Below are 5,529 nucleotides of genomic sequence, written 5' to 3'. Positions count from 1 at the left end.
TTTTTTATCTCAATACATTATTTTACCATACCATTTAATTTGTTCGTGATGCCAACATTGTACTAGATATGAGAACAAGAATAAAGTGAGACAACTGCATTTTATCCACTTCTTGTGAATTGACTTGCAGTATTGTTGATTTGGCCATTCAAAAGAAAATCAGTTCACTGGATAGTTTCTTCCTACTAGCACTTAGCATGTGTTGTCTAATTCTAAAACAGAAATTTCTCAAAATGAGCGCCGTCCACCCGTGCCCCGCTGGCCTCGCCGTCCGGCTGCCGGCGACCCCCTCGCCATCCACTGGCCGCTCACACCGCCACGGCATCCATGTGCGTTGCCGGCCGCAGGCCAAGTAATACACCCAAGAACAAAATAGAGGACAAAGGAATACCATTAACCAGCAACAACGAAATTTCACATCAGCATCTAGATGTCAATCGTTTACAGCTACATCACCACTACACAACTCTTCCGGCGGTGAAGGCCAAATGCAGCAGATGACCACGAATCTATCCGGTGACAAAATCGTGCGGCAAACAATCGACAACACAGCAGTGGGAGAGCAGGTTAGCGGTGGGGATGCAGCGCTGGTGGTCGGTGAGGAAGCAGCAACAGAGCGAGGAGACAATGGGGTGTAGTGCAGGGCCCGACGAAAAAGCGTGCGTCACCATAAAAAAACCAACGTTATCGCAATTGACCAATATCGGTGCGAGCTGATTGTACGCTATGCTACTTGCACTTAATTAGAAATGGATCCACATCTACTAACGCATGTACACGATGTTGAGACGATAACGATGTTTGTTAAGCCGAACTATATGTGAAATGTAGTCACTTTATATGGTACAACACTATTACGTATCTATTGTTTCTCTCTAGCAACTCTCTTCCTTAAATAACAAAGGTGAATTAAATAATTAATTCAAAATTATTTTGATTTTCTAGCAAATGTGTAGACATCCAATCTGATAAGTGCAATAAAAATTTAGTGCTAGAAATAAAAAAATTCATGATATTAAAAAATACAATTGATCTTTATCGCAGCAACGCACGGGCATTTTGCTAGTCATTATTTAAAATTCATAAATTTGGAGAAAATTTAGGCATTGCTAATTGTAATGTGTTTTCTGTCAAACTCCTATCGTGAAGACTACATATATATCAATATGACCAATTCTCCAAATCTCGAGTGGAGTGAATTGATTAGATGTAATAATGTAGTTTTTTTTGTAGAAATTGATATGCTTTTGTAGTTTTGTACTGTTTTATAGTTTTTAAATTGATTAACCACACTACTAGAAAAACACTTGTTAATGTTAGAAGATTCGGAAATCGGTACAGACAAGTTATCCATACCAGATTGTTTAGGAGACAAAATATAAATAGGACTATCTATGCTGACTCTCTATACGAGACGCTATGGATACCTTAGGATATTATTCATGCCATCTCTATTTAAGAATCGGTACAAACAATGTCACATCTTTGTAATTTGAATGTCAGCTTGCATTTAGAAATTCTTATGTTTGCAAATGGACTCGAATGGAAACAAAGCTATTATGAAAATTGTTAGTTTTGACGAGGTGTACAACCTTTAGTTGGGATTTGTTTGTTTGGAAGTCATTTAGATGACTTAAATAATGGACAATGTTTTCGGGGAACAGTAGGCCAAATAAAATAGAACTCCTTTTATGTTTACAAATTATAAGAAGGTGGGATGGTAAGGATAGTTTCTTGAGAGGAGGGAGATCATGTGTCCAAAGCCACGTCATGATTTTTTTATTTTATTTTTTGCCAATTGTTCACTCCTTTGTCTTGTTATGCCGGATCAAAATAATATGAACCCAGTTTAATTTTATAACAAGTTTGTTTTATTTTTATAAGGAGACACTTATATATCTTTTATATAAGAAACTTTTTCGTAACACATCGTTACAAGAGTGTGTTATAATATCTATGTAGTGAATGATCGGAACCGCAAAGTCTTCTATATGATCACGACATGTCCACACGCGTCATGATGAGCCTCCTTGTGGAATACCTCTCCCTCTTGGAGCGCCACACTCCCCATCGTCTAGATATCGAGCCTCTCATGATCTGGTGCCGGTCCGTGATCGATGTAAATCCACCTTAGCAGCTTCCGTTGCCTCTCCTCCCCCTCCGCCCTTTGTGCAGCGAGAGGTCCTTACAGAGGCGGGCGCAGGTTCTGGACTATGGGTATTCAAAATTGGAGATGGTAAGAAAAAAATTTTTGATAGAATAAATTATAATTTTATAACACAGAATTAAGTGGTAGCATCATTGATTAATAAAATTGATCACAAATTAAAATTGTCCAGCTACTAATGATCAACATATAAAAGTGGCAACATGTGAAATAAATAGAGGCTAAAACAGCAAAATGGTAACAAAGATTACTACTTACAAGCTATAGGATAACTTTCCGTTCTGCCATGCTTTGAAAATGAGCGATGATGTCCTTATCCTTAGCTTGCATGAAGAATTCCCTTTCAATCAATGTGACCAAGCAACCATTCAAATATTTTTGCCCCATCTTACTTCTTCTCTTGTTCTTTATCAAATTCATTATTGAAAAGACCCTCTCAACACCAGCAGTTGCAACAGGGAGAACAAGCACCAATTTGAGAAGTTTATAAACAATTTCATACTGAGAAACCTTTCCTTGTTTAACTAGCATCACAGACAACTCTGCTAGACTTCTCAAATTTTTGAAGTTTTCATCATTTCTGACATCATTGATATAGTGGTGCAACTGAAAATGAAGCTAGTGTATTTCTTGAAATTCAAAGTCGTGTGGATAGAACCCAGCCAGCTTAACCAAGTTCTCAACATTAAAAGCAGCAAAGGAATTTGCTGGACTGAATGATGCCATGCATCTAAGTAGCCTGTGTTTACCTCATCAAACCTATTATTGAGCTCCTGAACTTGTCTATCAATGACACCCAAAAACATATCAGCATGAAACCGGTGATAATTAATGGCACCTCTGTAGAACTACCTTGATCTTTGCATAGGAATATACTTCCCATTCATGTCAACAACTTTAACATTGTGCTTCTCACAAAAAGAAGTGACCTTGGTAAGAAATTCTTGCCATCCAGAATCTTGTCTCAAAACATCCAGTTCTACCTTTGTGAACTCCAGAAGATCCATTGCATTTACGATATCTTGCTCCCTCTTTTGCAAAGCATTGCACAAGTCATTTGTGTATCCAAATATTTCATTCATCAAGTGTAGCAGGAAAACAAACTCAAAGGACTTAAATACTGTGAGCATAGTTTGAGCTCCATTAGCCTCAGCCCCTTTACTTTCATTCCCAATCTTAAAGAGAACTTTCTTGATTGAAGGATATAAGAACATAACATGCATTACAGTTCTGTAGTGAGATGCCCATCGTGTATCACCTGGCCTTGCTAAGCCCATCTCTTGATTCAATCCTTGCCCGGTTTCAATTTCACCCAAATTCAATGCTTCAATCATGTATTCAGCTTGAGCAATGCGAAGCATGCGGATCTTTTTACAAGACATCCCTAGAACATTCAACAAATAAGCAAGTTGCCCAAAGAACCAATCACAATCAGTATTCTCCTTAGCAACTGCTACAAGTGTTAGTTGAAGTTGATGGGCGAAGCAATGAACATAATAAGCAGAAGGGGACTCATCCATAATTAGTTTCTTCAAACCATTAACATGACCCTTCATATTACTAGCTCCATCATACCCTTGACCACGTACCTTGGATAGGGGCAATTGATATTTGATAAGCAAGGATTGAATTGCTTCTTTAAGAGTCAATGATGTAGTATCTTCAACTTGGACAAGACCTAGAAACCGCTCAACTGGTTCTCCTTTTTTATTGACAAAACGCAAACAAAGAGCCAATTGTTCCAGTAGGTATGCATCACTTGACTCATCAGCAAGAATTGCAAAACACTCATCACCAAGTTCGTCAATGATAAATTTAGTTGTTTCATGAGCACAAGCATCAATGAGTTGTTTCTGAATCTTGTGATCTATCATCTGACAGTTTTGTGGTGCATTCTCTAGTACCACCAGATTAACCTCTTCAAAGTTTCCTGCTAGCCATGCTAAAAGTTCCCGAAAATTCCCCTTGTTGAGTGAATCCTTTGTTTCATCATGACCCCTAAAAGCCAACCCTTGACGCAACAGAAATCTTATGCACTTAAGTGACCATGTCAAGAGAGCTAGATACTTAGCCTTGAATTGTGCAGTGTTTGATGCAACAGATTCACGGATTGATGCCTTAGGTCTCGTGAACAATCTATATTTCTCTTCAGCTTCACTATGAGCACTATTGATAGCACCAACATGCCTATGAATTCTCTTTTTCATATTCCAATTTCTAAACCCTTCAACAACAAAAGCATCTCCACCAGGAAATTTGCAGTTATCTTTGAACAAATAGCAAACAAAGCAAAATGCAGCATCTTTATCCACACTGTACTCAATCCACTTAAATTCAGCAAACCACTTATGTTGGAAGCGACGCATACCTCCACAATCATGTTGCGGAAAAGCATCCCTCTTCATCTTTGGTTGACATGGCCCCAATGCAATGTATGCCCTTCTAACTGAAATCTTGGTCATTGACATCATAGCTTGAGATCGGAGCCCTCAATCCAGGATCATGCTCAATACCATAATCATTCTTGTCTTCATCACTAGAATCATTTTCTTCCACAGGTATGGATTCACCATCTTCTGTTGTGCCGTTCTCTGGAGGCTGGTTGGATCTCACTGGTTCATGTGGTACCGTGCTTGTTTCACTACCACTCTGCCCTTGGAATAACACTAGTTGCATTTGGCTTTCATTGCAAGATTGATTAACATTCTCTGGTTTAGGTTGTCTCTTCTTTGCAGCAGCTCTTGCCATGAAAATCCTCAAATCAGTAGCGGCACTACCCTTCCTCTTCATGGTTCAAACCTAAAAGTTACACAATTTCACATTGAACTAAATTCATGAGCATCCACATTTTGCAAGTTGATGTGCTATCCTAATTTGACAAACAATTGAAAATGCTCACCTCAATTTCAGAAACAATCAGGAATAGCAAATTAGCAATCAGTAGACAGTAGGCAATCACTGGCTCGGCCGACTGGAATAGCAATCACCAGTGGCGCGCCCGCCGCCGCCGGCCCGTCATTGGCCGTCGCGGCGCCCAACCGGCAACCGCGCGCGCGGCCGCGCTCAGGCCGCAGGGCGGCAGCCGGCCAGAACTGCAGCCGGCACTCCGGCAGGGCGCAGGCCGCCCGCAGCACGCTGCGGCGCTGCCCTCCAGTAGCTGCCTGGCGCAGCCGCCAGCCCGCCCCTGAGCCCACCGCCCAGTCGCCAGCAGGAGCCGCAGCAGGCAGCAACGCCTGCGCGCCCGCCGCCGCGGCGCCGCCGGCCCGTCGGCAGCCGCGCCCCGCGGTGCCTCCGCTCGCCGCTCGGCGCAAATCGCGCGCCGCCGACGCGCTGGCCGCAGGCTGCCCGCCGCCCTCCTAGCG

At 41.6% G+C, this 5,529-nt stretch overlaps 1 pseudogene; it reads right to left on the bottom strand.

Moving 5' to 3' along the window:
- Nucleotides 1-3,430: 3,430 nt before the first annotated feature.
- On the bottom strand, nucleotides 3,431-4,957 carry LOC140222414 (uncharacterized; annotated as a pseudogene).
- Nucleotides 4,958-5,529: the final 572 nt, after the last annotated feature.

Source organism: Setaria viridis, chromosome 4 (assembly GCF_005286985.2).
Source record: "Setaria viridis chromosome 4, Setaria_viridis_v4.0, whole genome shotgun sequence".
Classification (NCBI taxonomy): domain Eukaryota; kingdom Viridiplantae; phylum Streptophyta; class Magnoliopsida; order Poales; family Poaceae; genus Setaria; species Setaria viridis.
The sequence above is the reverse complement of the archived record's forward strand: the minus strand, read 5'-3'. Positions and strand labels throughout refer to the sequence as shown.